A 21,532-nucleotide genomic window follows, 5' to 3' on the forward strand; every position below is an offset into this window, starting at 1 on the left:
ACACTCGTGCTATTTTCTACTTTCGCACTATTTTCAACACCCGTGCTATTTTTGACTTTCACGCTATTTGGTGAAGAAGAGGTTTCATCAACCAAAGCTATTCGTTCTGGAAGTATATCTCAGACAAAGAGGTCACTCCATGCTTGTGCTCCTTCCGCACTTCGATCCATGTGAGTTGATCTCCTTCCATCAAGATTCTCTTCTCGTGGTGTATGTAGGTTCAGAAACTCCTCCCTTGCTTCTTCCACCAAATCGAGCCGCTGTCGAGTCTCTTCCAACAATTTTTTAGTGCTTTTGTGTCCATCAGTAACTTGCTAAAATCTCTGTTTGCGTTCAGCCTGTTGTGCCAAAATTAAATTTTCATGTGCTACATGTAATTCATCCTTTTCTTATTCTTGTTCAACTGATTTGGCATTTAATCTTCATTTGCCTATCATCGTACCAAGTCCATCGGGCAATGACGCCAAATGTTTACCGCATAGGTTAATTAAGAAATGAATGCATACAGACAATGGAACATGAACAACAAACTCCTTTTATTATATTCTCATATGCTAGAACATTACATTATGCTTGAATGATGATTTACAATAAGCTCAAAGGGTGCATAAATACTTTTCAAAGAACCTTCCCGAAGGGGTTTGTCGGCTACATAACAAGAACCTTCCCAAAGGGACCCATCGGCTAATACACAATTTCTACCGATGACAGAGTACAATCTCCTTCAACATGCATTTTTGTTTGTAATGAAACCATGATTCGATTGCATTTAACTATGTATTTTTTGATCTTGAAATGAGATGAACATGATTGTGTAGATGACTTGATTATTTATAAATTTGCTAGATTTGATACACACTCTTTGTTGGATTGCAAGAGGAGGCAAAACGGTTTCGAGAAATCTGAGATTGCTCTAATGGAAAGTCAATTGAAGGAAGAAAAATAAACTGGAATTCCTTGTGCTGTGGTGGGATCTACAGCTTGGACTCTTAGTTAATTAGTTTTTATTGATTTTCCTATCAAAAAATTTAGATTTCAGGTAGAGAATCTATAATCTAAAACATAAATTTGAGTATTATAAAAAATAGTTGTGGAAAGAGTAACTTCAATAATTAGAACCATTTGTAGCTTTCTTTATTTGTTCTGGATAATATAGTTGATGAGGATATAACCTCTTTTTGTGGTTAATGAGGGGATGCATATGCATGTTATTTATTGTGATAGGCAAAGAGCATTTTCTTTGCTCTTTTGGGCAGTGGAGAACAAACCATTTATTGAACTTTTGGTGGCAGATTTTTATTTTTGGCCTCAACATGTTCGTGAGAAGAAGATTCAAATTGGTCTTGCTCCAGCTACTATAGTTAGGATACACAAACAAACAAATGATACCTTGAAGCCTCAAAATGGTCTATCTATATATCCTCTTTGGCCCATAGGTAACTAGCCCACTAGAACAAATCCAATTGGATTTCCAATTACATTAACTACAACCAAGGATAGAGTAGCAATGATTAAACTAGTAATTGCAACACCATCCTGAGAAACACAATAAAAATATTCAAAGGTTAATTCATTTAATATTCTCACAAAGATTCAGGCTATTATTATAATGATTGGTTGATGTATCAAAAATAATCTCTTAGTTAGAAACTCTTAGAACAAAGCAAGGAACCATTATTTTATTTCTAATCTCGTTGTGGCATTCTTTTCTGATTGATCTAATAACTCCATCATTACTGCCACATTGAAACTGGTTCTTTTTCGACTAATCTAATGTCCCTGTGGCTTTGAATATGTTAGAAATTCTTGTATATTCTCAACAAGTAGTTGAAGGATGTATGAATTTGATGTAATCATCTAAATCTCTATCCTTTATATTGATTCTTATACCCTTGTGTGTATGCCAACTATATTGATCAACATGAAGGGATCTTGTAGATCAATTTGGTAATATGTCAGAGATTCAACACTCTTTATACAATATTTAATAATGTTCCTAATTTTTATCGCTGCTATGAATAGTATTGTTCTAGCTATGGTTGATAGAATACCTCCTTTAGTTGGTGGTTGTTTGATCTCCAATAGTGAATATTCTTCTAAATATAATTGCTAGATATATTCAAATGTCTATAATCTAATCCTATACAAGTTTTGTGCCTTATCTTCTTCTCTGTCTTTGTCAACAGTTGACTTTGATTGCTATTGATTTATTTTCTTTTAATTTTGTCATGATTTCTCCTCTTGTTTGAACATATCTTGGAATCTATGACCTTTTTTTGTACTTCTTCCTTGTGTAAATATTCAAAAGTTAAAGTCAAATGGCTAATTGTTCAAATACACAGATCGAATGAATAAAAGGGGACCGAGGTCTAATCTCATATCCTCTCCAAAATGAGATTGAGAAGCTTTATATCTAGTCAATATGGAATGATGAGTCATGTTCCACATTGATAAGTAGGAGATATTTTCCGCAGCAGGTCAAATTGTGATATTGCTATCATGATTTAACTCATGAAGCACAGGTCAATGAGTTTGACTAAAAAAATTTACACAGTTGAATTCGGATCGTGATATCACAATGTCCCATATTACTAATATCATGGCTACTTATATTCTTAACAAATATTTCCTAAGGGTAATCATATTAATTCATACTATTTGGTTATTGTGTGTATCAATGTCTTGGTGTGCATTTGTAGTGGTGATCTTACTAGTTAGCAATTTGTATGATGCCTGTTGGTGGAATTATCATGTGGCAATGATTATTCAAAGGGATATCTGTTATATTATTAATTATGTGTCTCACTAGGAAATTTATAAGGAGATGTCCAATGTAGATGACTGTTTCAACATTGGTATATTGCATCCAGCTAGAAGCCATGTCAGAAATACAATGATGAACCCTTATTTCAATGTTCATGTCCCATTATCTCATAATCATTTTTGTTAGTATTTTCTCTTTATGTGATGTTGCCTAGCCAATTCCTATTATGCTTGTTTTATGGCAATATTATCCTTCTTGGAATATTCATGTCTAGGTCTGTGAAGGCTTCCCCAAATTATATTTGAGAGCAAAAGAAAAGTTTGCCAAGGTTGAAAAAAGTGGTCAACCAGAGCCACTTTTTATTTGTCCTTCTACACAGTGGTATGCATGTGAAGAGAAGCTTGAAGGCATAGGTTCTGATTTGATTCATGTACCATTTATTTCTAGAAGACAAATGAAATTAGTACTAAAAGGAGTAGAAAGAGACCAGTTTGGTGTTTGGCATGTTTGTTTTTCTATGCACTCATCTAAAGAGGAACTTGAGGAAGCATTAATGGTTCTGAATCCCAAAGAATTCATTTCAATCACTTCCAATTGCAAAGTGACTGAACTATAGTATGTTAGTACGAAAATTGGAAATACTCGAAAATGGTCTAAAAATGATTCAGGTTTGGAGTCTAGAACTACAAATACATTCTATCAAGCTGGTTCAATATCAAGAATCAAACAAGATAGGGTTAATGATGTAACTACATTTCATGTTTCAAATCAATTGAAATTTATTTCAGAATGAGAGAGAAACTCAGATTTGAGAGTAGCTTTAGAAGAGAAGCATTCTCACACACATGTGCACTTTTCTTCACCACTTAAACCCATTCCTCTTTTTGGGATAAAAAGATACAGTCTTCCGCCATCTCCACCTATGCCTTTTAGTGATGAGGAGGATATTTTTAGCTCTTCAGAGTGTAAGACTTCAATAAATGATGCAAGACCTCTATCACCTTCTCATTTGTCACAAGATATTAAGCATTTTATGTGTGATGGAAAGAAAAAATCTCAATTTATAGATTCAGTAAGGGCTAGAAAGCTTGATGATGAATCCAGAAGCTCCACAGATCATGCAGAGAACTGCACACAGTCATCTAGAAGGACAACTTTGCATATCAATGAGCAAGTGAAGAAGCCACATGTATTAAGTGGCCATTCAGAAGAGAGTGAGCATCCACTTGACTATACTAACCATCCAAGTCCTAAAAAATATGGTGCAAGTGACAGTGAAAAAGTAGGCTGCATGTAAATTTACATGATGGAAGAGAGCTTCTTGAGTTTTGATAGCCATTGCAAGCATCCCAGATCACTTCATGAAAATGTTAGAAAAATGTACAGATCATTACATGTACCAATTCCTTAGTCCCTTTTGTCATTATTGGACCTTGCAAATATCACCAAGCGACCAAAAATCTGAAACTCTCAAAGTTAATCAGATGAAAAGAAATCACTGTGGCTTCTCATTCAAACTCCTTTCCCTGTTCATTTACTACATAAAAATTGGAGTCTAGATTAAGATAGTAGCATTTCATTCTATTATTCATTATTATAATGATTTTTCAAATTACCTCATTCTATGTACTATGATAATTATATTTTCTTATCAAGAATGTATTCATGACACTCAATTGCTTCAGCTCAGTGGGGCTAGCTGTATACTAGTTGAAACATTTAGTTGTACTCCAATGTAGTCTAGTCTGAAATTTAAATATTCATTGATCAAAAGCTATTATTATTCTATGTAATATCATATATTTTTTAAATTCAAGTGGATTTAATACCGACTCAGTCTTCATGCTTATTAGCCAGAAATAATATTAGAAATAAATTGTGTAAAATTTGGCAGCATGGAGTTCCTGACATTTGCTACAATGAATGTTTAAAAGAGAGAAATTCTTATGCAGTAGCTAAATGGTTATATCTTCCTGATCAACATGGTTATATCTTCCAGATCAACAAGACTTGAACATTAGTAATGCATTTAAGAACCATACTTGAAAAGGGTTGTTCATTTGTCTTATCAAAAGAAGTTTCCTTGAATCTAAGAAAAGGATTTGACAAATGTTTCTTTTGCATATGGTACCCATGTGGTGATACATAACATAATTAATTGTACTTGGCACAAATACAAATGTCAGTTTCACTACCATTTCTGTGAACAATATATTTTTTGTGCTCACAATCAATGTCCCTTACTAACATTAGATCCAAAAATAAATAGAAACTCTGCTGCAAACTTAGTGATAAAGAAAGTGCTATTAAGGAGTGGTTAAAAGGCTTGGTAGTGATTTGATTTTGATCAATTAGGTACGCTTCATGTGTCCAAACTTTTTCTACTTAGAATTTAGCTCTTGTTTATGGCCTATTATTATTATGAGCTTTATAAGTTTATATAGTTCATTTCTCTGTTAAAAATTGCTATTACATTTTGGTTTTCTCTGTGTTGTACATAATCCAAATTAAACCCATTTATTTCTTATTATAGGGCCGCATCAGCCTTATTCTTGAAAAAAGAAGAGGAAGCCTCATGTTATAAGAGTAGAACCACAAGAGCCATAGGAGAATGTCAAAGATAGTCACAATGTGCCTATTAGCATCATGACTATCTTTGGCATTCTCCTATGGCTCGTAAGGGAGATCAGCTAGAAAAGATGCTTTGTTAGCTTTTAATATGCTTCATAGATGATATTGCATTATATGAGATTCATTACTACACTCGGGAATGGGCTCATCTTCAGTCTTCAGAAGATTGAAGATGAGCCCATTCCGAGTGTAGTAATGAATCTCAAATCTCCTTCAGCCTGAGCATATGATGTCTTTCGGATGATCTTTCTGAAGCTACATCAACATTGTATCCTTCAGGTGTTTGATTCTTCATCTTTATTCTTTATTATTCTATAGAACAATTCTTATGGTTTAAGTTTTTTAGCATCAATTTGTAATTTCAGTCAAAAATATCTATATATCTTTTCTTGCCAGACAGGGTTGCTTAGTTTTTATGTAAATGTCTTTGCTTTTGCAGCTTGGACTTGAATTCACCACCAATGTTCTTTATACTCAGCCAACAATATATGTGTACCAAGTATAGTGCATTGTAATGGTGTTGTTCATACAATGTTGATGTTTACTCAAGAAGACTATTTTTATTTTGTTTTATTTGCCAAGTTTCCTTTTCAGTTTGATTTTGAGCTGGTGATGCTTGAGACTCAAATGCCTACAAATGCTTCATGCAGTGTCTAGTCTCAAGCCTTGATCACTAGGCAAGCTCCTAGCTCTTATTACACTTTTCTTACTGCAATGTCACATCCAGTTTGCATGTGATTTTACTAACCTAAAGGATCCTTAACCACAAACAATAGTAGTCTCCTCTACCCAAGTTAATACAACTTTGTTTGGATTTAAATAAGAAAATCGCAGCAGCATTATTAGTGAGGATTTGTGTCTACTCAAAAACTTCTTATCTAAGAAAGCCTTCCTGAGGGTTGTGAGTTTGTGTACTTCTCCTTTACATCAAAGGTTCAATGCAAGCATGTTGCTAAGACCCTACCCAAGGTTACAAATGCAAAGTGAACTAGTTTTTAATGCTTCTCACTAACAATAAAGCATGTTTTATTAGCTAATTATCTAGCTGGTTCACCTTTATTTCAAATTTAATGCAAGGACAAGGAACTTCTTGGTCAGGGTCTTGCATTGAATGATGAATTAGATCGTGTGCTAGGGAAACATGACTCCATTACTACAGGGTCTCCTGTTACGTGAAAAAGAACAAAAGAGAGTAAACTAGAATAAATTTGGTAACTTTCCACATTTCAAATGTGGATTATACCTCTAAACTATTGCATAGAGAGAGAGAGGGGGGCAGGGTGTTGCAGAACTATTGCATAACCAAGGAGACAACAAAGGAGCCTCCTTGTCTCCCTTGCCCCCACATGTGAGAGAGAACACTATTGCATAGAAAGGTAGGAAACAAAGCAAGAACATGCACTAGAGTTTTCCCTAAACTGGGTGTTCCCAAAGGTAAAGAACTGAGGTTGTTCAGCTTGTTTATTTTCATATTTTCCATTTGAATGTATGCATTAGAATCTATTATCAATAACTCGGCATAATATTTGTTTTGGTGACTTTGTCCATTGGAATTGGAATGTGGAAGACAGGTATGTGCCAACATTTTATTCTATTTGAGAGCACATGCTTTTTCCTCTTGTTTTATGGTCTATGGAAATCCACATGATTGTTAGAAAAACCAATCTCAAAGTTCAGAATGGTAGAATGATAATATCTTCATGAGTTGATTTATAATCTTGTGTCATTTATATTGAAATATAAGTATAATAGGTTAAATTGTAGGTTCAATTTGGGGAGGGGTTAGGGTACACCCTATTCGTGAATTCTTGTAATTTTTAAACGTAAAGAATTAGTTTCTAGGTAGATTGTTATTCATGATCTTTGCCTTTCCACTAGTCTATTGGCAGTTGCTTTGCTAACGTGGTGCTTCAATGCCCAATATACACAAAACCTCTTGCAACCTATCTACTCCATGGATAACATTCTCAAAAAGGTATGTTATCATTTCTCAGCAGATTTATCCTTAGACACAGGCATTGCAATATTAGTTGCAGCTTGCAAAAACAATAACCTATACTATTTGTTGGGTTTTCTCAGGTTAGAAGAAAGACTAGTGCTTCATGTGTGAGCTTGAGTTTCTTGTCTCGAGGGTGAGAGGAGGAGATGGTGCCTTATCACCAATTAGAATACTTTCTAGAATTAAAAACATTGGCAATCACCTTGGATATGGAAAATAGGAAGATGCTCATGAGTTTTTAAGGTAACATGAATTGCAAAGTGCTTAGAGTCTTTCAATTTTAAAATCATACCGACATATATCAAGATAGAAATGCTCATAGAAAGGAGTATTTAAGGATATGCTACAAATTATGTGCACACAAAAATTAATCTCCATTGATGTGCTTAAACATACTTACATGGCACAAACATGCATGCTCGCGTGTACGCGCGCACACACACAGATTGATATCTTGTTTTTCTTTTCCCTTTTAGATTTGCAGTTAATACTATGTAGTCGATATGCCTTGATGAAGCTGGTGGAGAGGAAGCCATTCATCCAATAGCACATGTGAGTACATTCATTCAACAAACATTTGGTGGTTATCTTTAGTCAAAGGTGGTGCTAGTATTAACTTTAAAATGCAAAAATGTCAATGAACAAATACACATGACTTGTAGATTTTGATTATAAAATTTATTTTTGTATAAGGAGTTTAGATTAGGGGAGTCGTCCTGACAAGCTGACAAGGTGAGTTGACTTAAAGTGGCGAGTTGGTGGGGCAAGTGAGGGTGACTTGGTGAGTTGACCTGGAGTGTTGGCTTAGGGGGCGAACTTGGTGAGTGAACTTAGACAGTTGACTTGGTGAGCGTACTTCAATTGTTAGCCTGGCGAGCTGACTTGGGGAGCCAGCTTGGCGATCTAACATGGTGAGTGGGCTTAAAGTGGCAACTTGGTGGGGCAAGTTGGCGAGCTGACTTAGCGAGGCCACTTAGAGACGTGACATGGCGAGCTGACTTAGTGAGGGAGCTTGATGAGCTGACCTAAAGACTAACCTTGATGAGGCACTTTGGTGGGGTGACTTGATGACCAAACTCAAAGAATCAACTTAGCGAGCATACTTGAACAGTCGACTTGGTGGGGCAAGTTGGTGAGCCAACTTAGCGCGTCCACTTGGTGAGGTGAGATGATGAGCTGACTTGGTGTAGTGACTTGGCGAGCTAACTTGGTGAGTGGACTTAAAGAATGACCTTGATGAGGTGCTTTGGTGGGGTGACTTGATGAGTGAACTTAAAGAGTCAACTTTGTGAGTGTACTCAAATAGTTGACTTGGTGACATGACTTGGTGGGCTGGCTTGGCGAGCTGACCTAGCATGCATACTTGAATAGTAAACTTGGTGAGCTGATTGAAAGAGTCAACTCATTGAGGTGACTAGGTGGGAGTGACTTGGCAAGTTGGCCTAGTGAGTTGAACTAGGGGATGGGCTTGGTGAGCAAACTTAAAGAGTCGACTTGGTGAGCACACTTGAATTGTTGGCTTGGCGAGCGGACTTGGGGACTTGGTGGGACATGTGGGCGAGCTGACTTGGTGAGGCAAGATGGTGAGTCAACTTGGTGAGGTGACTTGGTGAGAAGATAGGGGGGGTGACTTGGTGAAGCAATTTGGCGAGTTGACTTGGTGAGCAGATTTAAGGATTGACCTTGATGAGGCACTTTGGTGGGGCGACTTGATGAACAAAGTCTGAGTCAACTTGGCAAGCACACTTGAACAATCAACTTGGTAAGTGTACTTCAATTGTTAGCTTGGTGAGCTGACTTGGGGAGTCAGCCTGGCGATCTAACATGGTGAGTGGGCTTAAAGTGGCAACTTGGTGGGGCAAGTTGGCGAGCTGACTTAGTGAGGCCACTTAGAGACGTGACATGGCAAGTTGAATTGGTGAGCAAGCTCGATGAGCGGACCTAATGACTGACCTTGATGAGGCACTTTAGTGGGGTGACTTGATGATCAAACTCAAAGAGTCAACTTATCAAGCATACTTGCACTAGTACATTTGGGTTCATTTTTTTACCTTTATTGGTTGAATTTTTGACCCAATTTTTGACCAAATTCGACCAACCCATTGGTCAAAATTTTTTTGGTCAAAATTTTGACCAACTCATTGGTACATTATTTGTCTCAATCATATAACTAATTATATATTTTTCATAGTAGTTACTGTCAGTGTTTTTTAGGTATTCTATAAAACACTTCACATACCTTGCGTATGATATGACATTTTGCATGCATCCTGCACTGTCTCTCATCTAGCTAATGATGGATTACATAGAGTGCTTTGAAACCATGATGCTAAAAAACACACAATAAAATCCAAAATGAACTTGCACTACAAATGGATTGTGGAAATATGATATTGGTAAAATTGCATGCATGTCTACCAGGACAATCACAACTTAAACATACATTTGTCCTAGTAGACATGCATGCAAAATTAACAATATTAGATTTCCACAATTCATTTGTAGTGCAAGTTCATTTTGGATTTGATTGTGTGTGTTTTTTAGAATCATGGTTTCAGATCACTCTGCGTAATCCATCATCAGCTGGATGAGAGAGTGTAGGATGCGTGTAAAATGTCATATCATAAGCAAGACATGTGAACTATTTTATAGAATGCCTAAAAAAAAATTTACACCTAGCTATTGGTGAAAATTTCCACCTTCATTGGTCAAAATTTCCACCAATGCTTGGGCTTTTTCTACCTTTATTGGTGGAAATTTTCACCAATGCCTAAATTTTTTTCTACCTTTGTTGGTCAAAATTTCCACCAACGCCTAAATTTTTTTTACCTTTGTTGGTCCAAATTTCCACCTTCATTGGTCAAAATTTCCACCAATACCTAATTTTTTTTCTACCTTTGTTGGTCAAAATTTCCAACAATGTGCAAATTTTTTTGTACCTTTGTTGGTCAAAATTTTGACTTTCATTGGTCAAAATTTTGACCAATTCTTGTTTGAACCTACACAATGGCTTTGGTAGGTTTTCGACCAATAGATTGGTCAAAATTTTGACCGGAAAAATATCGACCAATGGGTTGGTTGAAGTTGGTTGAAATTTGGTCAAAAATTGGGTCGAAAATTCGACCAATAAAGGTCGAAAAATGAACCCAAATGTACAAGTGACCATTTTGGAGGTGGGGCATGAGCTGAGGGCCGTTGGGCATGCAAACAACTCTATGATCTATTGGTGTATTTTTGGCTGCCTATATTCAATATATTAAATGATTTTGAGGTTACTAGAAAGGATGTGGAGCCTGTGAAAACAAATTATCAAAGTTGGGTGCTTCTAGTGTGGATATGGAGGAAAAATATAGTAACAAAAAAACAATAGTAGTAGCTCATCCAACAACACAATAGGAAGACAATAAATGTTTTGTTAAGTTTTCAAAGGCACCTAGAAGCAACAACAATTTTAATCAAAGAATGACATGAATCATTCTTACCCAGCAAATGGCAACTTCAAAATATCAATTTAAAAAAGTTAGAGTTATTCATGTATATCACCTCCAACAAACAAACAATAAAAAATCATGTTCTAGCTTTAATGTTAAGAATGGTGGCCCAAGCAGCAGAGGAAACAAATATAATGCCCAAAAAATTGTATTGCTTCTATAACAACATAGGTATGTATATTCAAAAAATTGTAACAAGTAGAGTAAAGAACAAAATGGTGGCTCAAATTCTAAGTATGCCCTGTAAATCCAAACAAAGATGTTACCTTTGAGCATGGTCAAATATGGCAGCTTCTAGTCACAATTCCAATAAAAGCAACAGTGAAATGGCATGCTTCTAGTCATGGTGGAGCAAGAGAAAGATGTAGACCTCATGGTGGCCATAGGTGAAGTAGAAAAATGGCTTCCAAACCCTAGCCGACTTCCTTTTTGAAATCTCTCCAATGCAACATGAAATGAGAAATGAGCAACTTTTAGGGTTGTATATACAAACATAATGCCCTTTATTGTATTTCATAAACTTTGAAATCCATAGGCGAGAGGGTTTCTCTCTTCCCTTTAGTTTCATTTTTTTTTGTAATGAAATGCATGTGCCATGTGGGGGGGGGGGGGGTTGTTAAAGGTATTAGGCATTAGGTGTTATTGTTTTGCATTTGTTAATATTGTAAAACATAAGTATTAAATAATAGTTTAAAGTCATTCTAATATTTTTGTTATTTTAAATGCAAATAAAAGGGTATTTGTGTTTAGTGATTAATAGATCAAATTTTGACAGTTGATAAATGTTAAGTCTTAGGGAGCCATATTTCGGGACTTATTATTGGCATCATTATTTGACTGAAGTTATGATCAGTTGGGAAACATATGGAGGGAATATATGGCTGTGAATCAAATTTGACTTTGCCATGGTAGTTAAGGTTCTTTATTTACTGCTAGAGTGTTTTTTGGATAGTTTTGAGTGAGTCATAGGTTTCATAATGAGTTAGTGGAGCTTTTTTAGAGATAGGACTTTATTTCATGAGTTATTAAGTCCTCATTTTTGGTCTATTCTTTTGGATTCGACCCAAGAGCTAGGAATTGTATTTAGTGAGTTTTTGAACTCATTATTAAGGGAGTTCTGACTATATAGAGAATGTATTTGTGACTTTTGAGTCCTTAGCTTTTGTTTTGTAAAAATTTGTAATTCACTTTAGAAGTTAAATATAGGTGATAACTATTGAGTTTATGCTATTTGAGTCAATTTTTTAACCTTCTTTTCCTTTTACAATTCTGTGTGTATTGTTAGAGTGATTTGATAAGAACAATTAGTGAACTGTTATTATTCCTTGTTGTTTTGTCTCACTCAAACACTTGGTTGTAGAGGAGTAAGTTTATTTGTAGGTTTTAATATATGTTTTAAAAGGTGTAATTGATAAGAGAGAGGCATTTGAATTCCTCCTTTTGTAAATTCATTCCTCAAACTTTATTACAAATTATTCATGCAAGTCTTTACAGAAAGGGAGTGTTTGTATCTACTCAAGTAATTGAATAATCCTTTTTTGTCATTTATGTTCAAACTTTCATATCACTTTTGGTGTATCACCTATCTCTTCAGTTTAGATTAAGGGTTTTTTAGGATTATTTTCAGTAATCTCTATCCTTTTCCCCACAAGTTTAGATTAGATTCATGAAAATTTCACTGATCATTCAATAAGAGCCAGCCTAGAAATCAAAGGTTTCACTTCAATTATATGTCTCACCAAGAAGTGATTCCCATGTTATGCTAGAATTACTGAACTCTTTTAGTTCAGTACATGGTGCAAATTTTGGTAGTTAACAGTTTTGGCATGCCTGATGGGACACGAGCACATTTTTTAGAAAATATCAACTCTACTAGTACAACAAATAGCCATGTTTCAACCAGCCAGCAAAGTTCAATAAATTTATGAGAAAGATTTAGACAAGGTGTTCTACTTCTTTTGAATATTTATAGCTAGAAACTCCAAAAAGGCATGGAAGAACTCTTGCTAGAACTAAGCCAACATCAAGAAGGAAAATTTTAGCCCCTGATATTCGTGTGTATTGTGGAAGAAATCAATAATGTCAAAGAAGAGTTAGGCATTCAACAAGTCCAACATTGAGAACTAAATCATTTGAAATTGATATTTCCACTACTTCAACTATAACTACAACAAGTACTAGCTTCATACTAGTAACTACAACAAATACAAGTTTTTTCCAACAACCTATTCCTATCTAGATTTTAGTACCACAGTAGCAAGTACCATCACCTACTCTAATGTAAAGAGCATTTTCTTTTGTGCCATTCGATCAGGGGAGCCCTTTAAGTTTTGCCCAACATCATGATATACCTCTAGCTGCCTTAAAAAGTTTACCAAATTTCACTGGAGAGACTCAAACTATAGCATATGAACATATCAGAGACGTTGCTACATTGTGCAATGTTAATCATGTTACGGAGGAAGATGTAGCTACCAAGTTACTTGCAACATCTCTTAAAGGAAAGGTGCTTCAATGGTTTAGAAGTTTGGTTTTTGGTTCAATTGATTCATGGGATGTTTTGGGTGATGCTTTAACAAGGCATTTTGAAGATAAGTTAGATTATTTGTCTTTAGTAGAACAAATCACAACTATAAAGCATGCTCCCCAAGAGCAAATGGCAGATTTTAGCAATCGATTTCAAAGAACTTGGACTAGAATACCTATCTCGGTAAGACCTTTAGTGGACTATACTTTTCTATATTTCTTGAAAAGATTAAATAGTGATATTTCTATAATGATTCAATCAATGGGAGGTGTTTCATTGCCTCAAGTATATGATATTACTATTAGAGCTGAAAAATAGCCTTATCCAAGTAGGAAAAATATTCCCTAGGCCTCTAATGCCTATTTTTCTAGATATTCAGCCAAATGTGCCATTATCAATCCCACCTTTTAATCCTTTACTTGTTGTTCCTAGTCAAGAAATTGTTGTAGCAAGCCCTTCATAAGAGCTATAGAAGATAAAAAAATAGTCAACTCAAAATTGAGAATATGATGCAAACTTTTAGCAATGAGCTGGTAAATTTGAAAAAATAGTAATTTTAGGATAGACCACTTTATCAATAGCAAAATGCAGGTGTATCCATCTTACCAACAAAAAAATCAAGGCTAGGACCAAGTAAATAGATAACCATATTAGGGTAATGCAATGGGTTATAGGAAAAACATCAATTAAAGACCTTTTCGGCCTTATAACCTGACTCCTCTTAATACTGTTAATCTAGTGAAAGACATTGTGCCTATGCAAAATAACCTTGCAACTGATTTCGAATGGTGTTATCCTTGCAATAAACCACACAATTAGGCTACTTATATCAATGGGGTGATTAATCAGGCATTGATGGTACAAAATACAGCCGTAGGACAAAAAAATGCAACAAGTGATGCACCTAAACAATAGCATGATTCACATACTCCTGAAACTACTTTCCTTAATTGGCAAAGAGATGAGTTCTGTGCTGTAAATAATGATTCACCAATATCAGCCAATACTTGAGCCAAGAAAAGGGCTCTTGACATACAAAAGATGGAAAATAAAATTAAAGCACCTGATATAGCCAAACCATTACATTCTACAAATATTGTGGAAGATACTCATGTCCCTGTCACCAAGGAGAATTTTCACAAGTAAGCAAAACATGTTGCTGCTAAAGCAAATCAAAAGTCACATGTTACTATACCTTTTAATATTGTGGATAATATGAAGAAGATGAATGTGTCCATGTCAATGTGGGAGACATTGGCTATTCCGAGCCAAATTGATATTTTGAAGAAAGCTTTATCTAATGAGACAATCCTCAGGAAGCTATGAATGAACTAGCAAAAGCTATATTGATGAATGCTGATGAGAAGCAAGAGGATAGTGATAAAATTTCCAATGAATCAAGTAAGATGGTTAAACCTCCTCCTTTCTATCTTTCATTAATTATTGGTGATAAATTAGTTCATAACTATATGGTTGATAGTGGGACTACAAGCTCAGTCATGGCCAAAAAGGTAACTAACCAGTTAGGATTAAAGTATCAACCCATTGAAAGAGGTGTTGTTTAGCTTGATGGAACATCTATTGTTACTATAGGTTTGATCAAGGATGCAAGTCTTACTCTTCAAGCCTATCCTAATTTTTCCATTCAACAAGATATTATGTAATAGACTTACCTCCATATTTTGCCATCTATTTGTCTAGAGACTTTACCACAAAAATTTGGGGCTATTTATCATCTGATTGGTCTCACATGCTTTTTAGGACTAGATGTGGTACTAAGGTAACAATTAAGTTTGAATTAATTGCAAGAAATTATATAGAGCCATACGTACCTAGTGCCTTGAATGAAAAATTGCTTTCATTTGATGAAGAAGAGCATGATACAACTACTCATGAAGCTAGGACCCAACTAGATGATGTTCTAGATATCCTCTTGGATGAATGGGCATTAAGTCAAAATTCTAAAAATCATTTTTATGATTTGAAACATGCTGATTTAGGGACTTATGTCATACATGAGCAAGATGCAGTTATTCCAAATTTAGTAAAACTAGAAAATCAGTTGGAAGAATCAAAAAATCAGTTATGGAGTATTTTTTTGATGATTCAACGGGTAAACAAGGTGTTGGTAGGAGTGTTATGTTAATTTCACCTACAAATGAATAATATTATGCTCCTTTTAGATTCAGTTTTTCATGCACAAATAATACAACTGAGTATGGGGGTTTGATTCACGGATTGGAATAAGCATGAAAGCATGGCATCAAAATTTTCAAAGTATATGGTGATAGTGAATTGATAGTAAACCAAGTAAGAGGCCTAAATGCTGTTAAAAATGATGTTCTCAAATCTTATAGGCATAGAGTGTGGGATCTTCTTGAAAATTTTAATGCATTTAACATACTTGCTATTTCTAGAAGTGAAAATTAGCATGCTGATAGGTTAGTGCCTATAGGCACTCAGTATGATATTGTAAATAACATCAAAGCACAATCTGGTCAGCAACATATAAAACTTATTACTAGGCCTTGAGTACCTAATAATAATGTCAATTGACAAGTTTTTGAAAGTGATGAACAGATTTTGCAATTCTTGTTTAAAGGGGATATTTTTACTAATTCAAACCAATAGAGGTACAAAGATCAATATGGAGATCAAGTGTTGTAGCTAAATAATAATAAGTTGCCTAAAGGGTTAGTAATGCTAGAAAGTATTTTTAATTCAGATGACCAAGTAAAAACTGGTAAGGCAAATCTCCTGGTAAAAAAAAATCAGTATGAAGACTTGGAAATTGCACCTAGAAAATGTCTTAAATTTGGTAAAGTGAATTTTATAGAAGAAAAATAGTCCTTTCTTCATTTATTTTAGGAATTTAGTGATGTTTTTGCATGGGAATATAGTGATTTGAAAGGTTTTGATCCATAGCTTGCACAACACATTATAGAGCTAGAATCAATAGCTAAACCTATTCGACAGAAACAAAGGCCAATTAATTCGAGATTGGAGCCTTTAATGCAAAAGGAGGTTTTCAGACTCATTGAAAGAAAAATAAATTTTTCCATTAAGCATACAAGCTACGTTGCTAATTTGGTCCTTGTAAGGAAAAATAATGGAGAACTAAGATTGTGTGTGGATTTTAGAGTCTTGAATAGAGTTTCATTAAAAGATAGACATTCACTTCCATCAATGGAACAAATATTACAGTATGTATCAGGAGCTTAATGATTTTCCTTGCTGGATGGATATTCAGGCTATAATCAAATTTTAGTGAAGAAAGAAGACCAATTCAAAACAACATTTACTATGAAGTGGGGAACAATGGCATATAAAAGAATGCCATTTGGACTGTCCAATGCTAGAGCAACTTTTCAGAAAGTGATGGAAATAGCTTTCAGCAATTTGATGTATAAGTTTGTTTTAGTATATCATGATGACATCACTATTTATTCTTATAAAGTGGTAGATCACATTAACCACTTGAAGCAAATCTTTGAGCATTGCAAGGAATTCGGTATTTCATTGAATCCAAAAAAGTGCATTTTGTTTGTCCACGAAGGTAAATTGCTTGGAGTCAAAAGAAGGTATTACTGTGGATCCTGAGCAAGTTATAGCAATTTTGGAGCTACCTTTACCTCAACATAAAAAGGGTCTTCAAAGTTTCATTGGCCGTATAAATTTTGTGAGAAGGTTTCTGCTTGATATTGCAGCATTGCTTAAACCACTAACAACTATGCTAAAGAAAAACACTATTTTTGTATGGAATCAAGAGGCAAAACAAAAATTTTAGGCAATTAAAGATGCTTTAGCAGCAGCCCCAATGTTGATAAATCCTGATTTTAGTAAGGATTTTATTCTTTATGTGTATGGTGGCTTTGATGTGATTTCTACTATGCTAGTACAAAAGAATTTGGAAGGATTGGAATAGCCAATCACTTTTTTCAGCGAAGGTCTTGAAGACTATGAGAAAAGTTATAGTTTTATTGAGAAACGTGTACTTTCTATTGTTAAGAGCCTTAAAATATTTGGGCACTTCTTGACACATAATAAAGTAATTCTACCCGTGGCTCATCCAAGTGTTAAGGAATTTCTTTTGAGTAAAGATTTGAATGAAAAGTGAGTTGGCTGGATAACATGGGTCATGGAGTATGATGTAGATATTTAGATAACTGGGTTGGTTAGAGCAAAGGCTTGTGTGAACAGATTGCTGATAAGGAAGTTTTAGAACTTCAAGGGCAAGAAAATACTATTTTGCTAATTGGTACCACAAAAAATAATGACAGGGCAGCAAGCTGGTTACAGGATATGGTTCATTTCTTAAAGACTAGTAAATGTCCAACCAATTTGGATAAGGAAAAATAGAGGTATTATTGGTTACAATATGTTTCCTTCATTTTAATTAATGATGTTTTGTATCTAAAAGATCACAATGATGTCCTTCTTAGATGCATTGATTTAGATCAAGTTAACAATATTTTGCATGAATTCCATGATGGTCATTTAGGAGGACATTTTTCCCCTAGAACAACAACATATAAGATTCTTCAAGGTGGATATTACTGGCTTGATATTTTAAAGACATCCATGCATATGTTAGAAAATGTGTCAAGTGTGCCATGCTTGCAGGGAAAGAAAGGCTGCCAACTTTTCCTTTACAACCAATTAAAATAGAACAACCTTTTCAAAAATGGAGTGTTGACTTTATAGGGCCTATCAAACCTCTGTCAAGTGTAGGACACAAATGGATAATTACTACTACTGATTATTTCACATGCTGGACAAAAGTAGCAACACTAAAGGAGGCAAATGAGACAATAGTCCTTAATTTTTATGATGATATTGTGAATAGATTTGGGGTACCTAATTCTATCATTTCTAATAATGCACATGCTTTCATTGGATTAAAAGTTACTGATTGGGCATTCAAGCATGGAATTTACCTCAATACTAGTTCCAATTATTACCCACAAGGTAATGGATTAGCATAATCCTCCAATAAGAATATGATAAGGATTATTAAAAGAACTCTATAGGAGAATCAGTGAGATTAGCACTCTAAATTGAAGGTTGCCTTATGGGTAGATAGAATCACTCCAAAATAGATTATTAGAAATTTACCTTGTTAATTAGTCTATGGGAAAGAAGGTCGGTTATCTATTGAAACAAAGTTGCTAGCACTTGATCTTGCTACTCAATTGGTTCTTTTTGAAGAAGGTGATCCTATTCTAGTGCAATGTGTGCAATTAATGGAGTTGGAAGAAAGTAGAAGAAAAGCTATGCAAACTATGGTGTTTCAGTAGATGCAAGTCAAGTGAAGCTTTGATAGGAAGGTAAGAGCTAGAGAATTTAGCGTGGGTGATATTGTGCTGAAATGGGATGTTCTTAAAAGCAGGCCAGGCCATCATACTAAGTTTGATCACATGTGGGTTGGGCCATTTTTGATTGCTGAATGCAAGGAGCATAATGCTTTCTAGCTGGCCAAAATGGAAGGAGATGTTTTACCAATCCCTATAAATGGGATTCACCTCAAACCCTATTTTGAGGTATGAGTTTCAGTCCCATCTTGTATATACTAGGTTAGTTTTCATGTTTTCAATAAGTGCATATGCATTTAGTAAAGTTTTTTGGTGTTGTCCAAGCACTTGTCTTTTATTATTTTTTGTCCTAGGCTAGTTTCTTGTCTTGTTTTTTAGTTTTAGGATAGTCAAGTTGCTGGTTTATTTTGCTAAGCTATCATATTCCATATATCTCATTTATGCATGCATCAATGTATGTGTTTGAATGTCTACTTATACCTAGTACACACATACATATGCATATACATACCGCTATAGCTATATAGGTTTGGTTGCTAACCATACATATATGCATATCCATATATCTACCATGTGCATGCATTCATCCACACATAACCAAAATGGTTGGCTATGAAGGTTTTGACTTCTAAAGTTGATTCTTGAGTTTGATCATGCATATCCATCAACCCAATAAGAGTCTCGAGTCATATTAAGCTCACGTGCAAGCATTCAAAACTAAACTATCCACTTTAGAAGTCACTTGTGTTAGGTCTAGGTGCTAGGGATGCATATTTTTAGACTCCATACCCAATGAATAAAGCAAAATAGTCAAATGTCTAGCAAGCAGATATATATAGTAGAGGTCGCCAAAAATATTACTAAAATTCTACACATGCTGGAATTTTACCTTAAACAATAACTTTGCTAAAGAAAACATCAAAATCATTCATTTTCTATTCATCTACATTTGCAATCATATAGAAATCATGAGTTCATTGTATAAATCATCAACTGATATGTACAATTTTTAGTTTTACAAAGTATGGAATGAATAGAAAATGTTAAAAATGAAAAATCTCACACAAGCCGTGAGTCTAACTACTGTCTTTCATACATATTGAGAAGAAGGAAAAATATAACACAGGAAGGTAGAGTTAGAGGTAACCAGTCATTACCTTTTTAGTGTTTGACTAGTTATATATTCTTTGATGCTGCTCCTAGTCTAGCTCTTGGTTTGATATTTTTGGGTCTTCATCCTCCTATACAAGAAAAAGTGGCATTAGATCTTGAAAGATCTAAGTAATGACCAAATACCTACAACTACTTACCCACACATGCAATATTTTTCCTATTCCAAATACATATCAAAAATAGTAAAGTGTATTCTAAGTGTTCAAGTGAGGAAAAAGAAGAAAATAGAATATTAAAGGGATATATTAATTTTGATATGAAACCTTTCATTGTAATCAAGAACAAGTATGTTGATTTCAAAAGGAATAGGTGCAAATCACAAAAGAAGAATTTATGAGTGTCACAAGCCCGTGCTCAAACCTCAAGAAAAACTAAAAAAGACAAACATCATGAAAGCAAAGGGTAACATAGCGGTAGAGAAAGAAATCAAAGATTGAAATGTATGCATATAAATGTAAATGATAAATAAGTCAATAAGAAATAGCTCTCCAAGAAATACAATGTAATAAAATATAGAGAGCAATAGTAGCAAAGAAACTCATGACTTGCCTATGAAACAGATACAGAAAAAAATCATATTGTAGTTGTTGCCGCTCAGGAAAGAGACATCATGACAATCTAAAGTATTATTTGATTTAAATCTTATCTATTTATGCTACTATTTGCTGATAACCATTCCTTTTCAAAGATGATTAATTAAGGGGGATCCTTTTTTCAATACTTCTCTTTGAATTTTGTTGTGGTTGAAGGATTGGATGTGGAAGACATTTCTAGTGAGTTTGAAGTGCAAATTTTATCTTACTATTGTAAAACTCTTCTATAGTAATTCAGACTTCAATTTCAATTTTAAGAGAAGATAGTGTTGGATGCTAAAGCTCTTGAGTTCAATTTTTCATCATAACCTAGCCTAAAAACTTTGCTTGATGGGATTTCTAGTTGGATGTGCAAGGCATGGTTGGCTTCGTGTACCAAGTCTTTATCATAGAGAAAAGACTGGTTGATTTCTTTGTGAATTTGGAAATTTTTGGTAAGCCATTCAGAGTAATTCTTGGGGTCATCTCACCATTTTGGAGGTGGGGCATGACATGAGGGCCACTGGGCATGCAAAAAATTGTATGATCTATTGGTGTTTTGTTGGCTACCTATATTCAGTATATTAAATAATTTTGAGGCTACTAGAATGGATGTGGAGCCTACGAAAACAAATTATCAAAGTTGGGTGCTTCTAGCATGGATATGAAGGAAAAATAAAGTAAAAAAAAAAAATAGTAGTAGCTCATCCAACAACACAACAAGAAAATAATAAATATTCTGTTAAGTTTTTGAAGGCACCCATAAGCAACAACAATTTAAATCAAAGAATGAACAAAGAATGATGTGAATCATTCTTACCTAGCAAATGGTGGCTTCAAAATATTGATTTAAAAAAGTCAGAGTTATTCATGTATATCACCTCCAACAAACAAACAATGAAAAATCATGCTTCCAGATTTAATGTTAAGAATGGCGGCCCAAGCAATAGAGGAAACAAATATAACACCTAGAAATTTTATTGCTTCTATAACAACACTAGTATGTATATTCAAAAGATTGTAACAAGCAGAGTAAAGAACAAAATGGTGGCTCAAATTCTAA

Source organism: Cupressus sempervirens, chromosome 11, assembly GCF_028749045.1.
Source record: "Cupressus sempervirens isolate cs-2001-9-10 chromosome 11, ASM2874904v1, whole genome shotgun sequence".
NCBI lineage: Eukaryota > Viridiplantae > Streptophyta > Pinopsida > Cupressales > Cupressaceae > Cupressus > Cupressus sempervirens.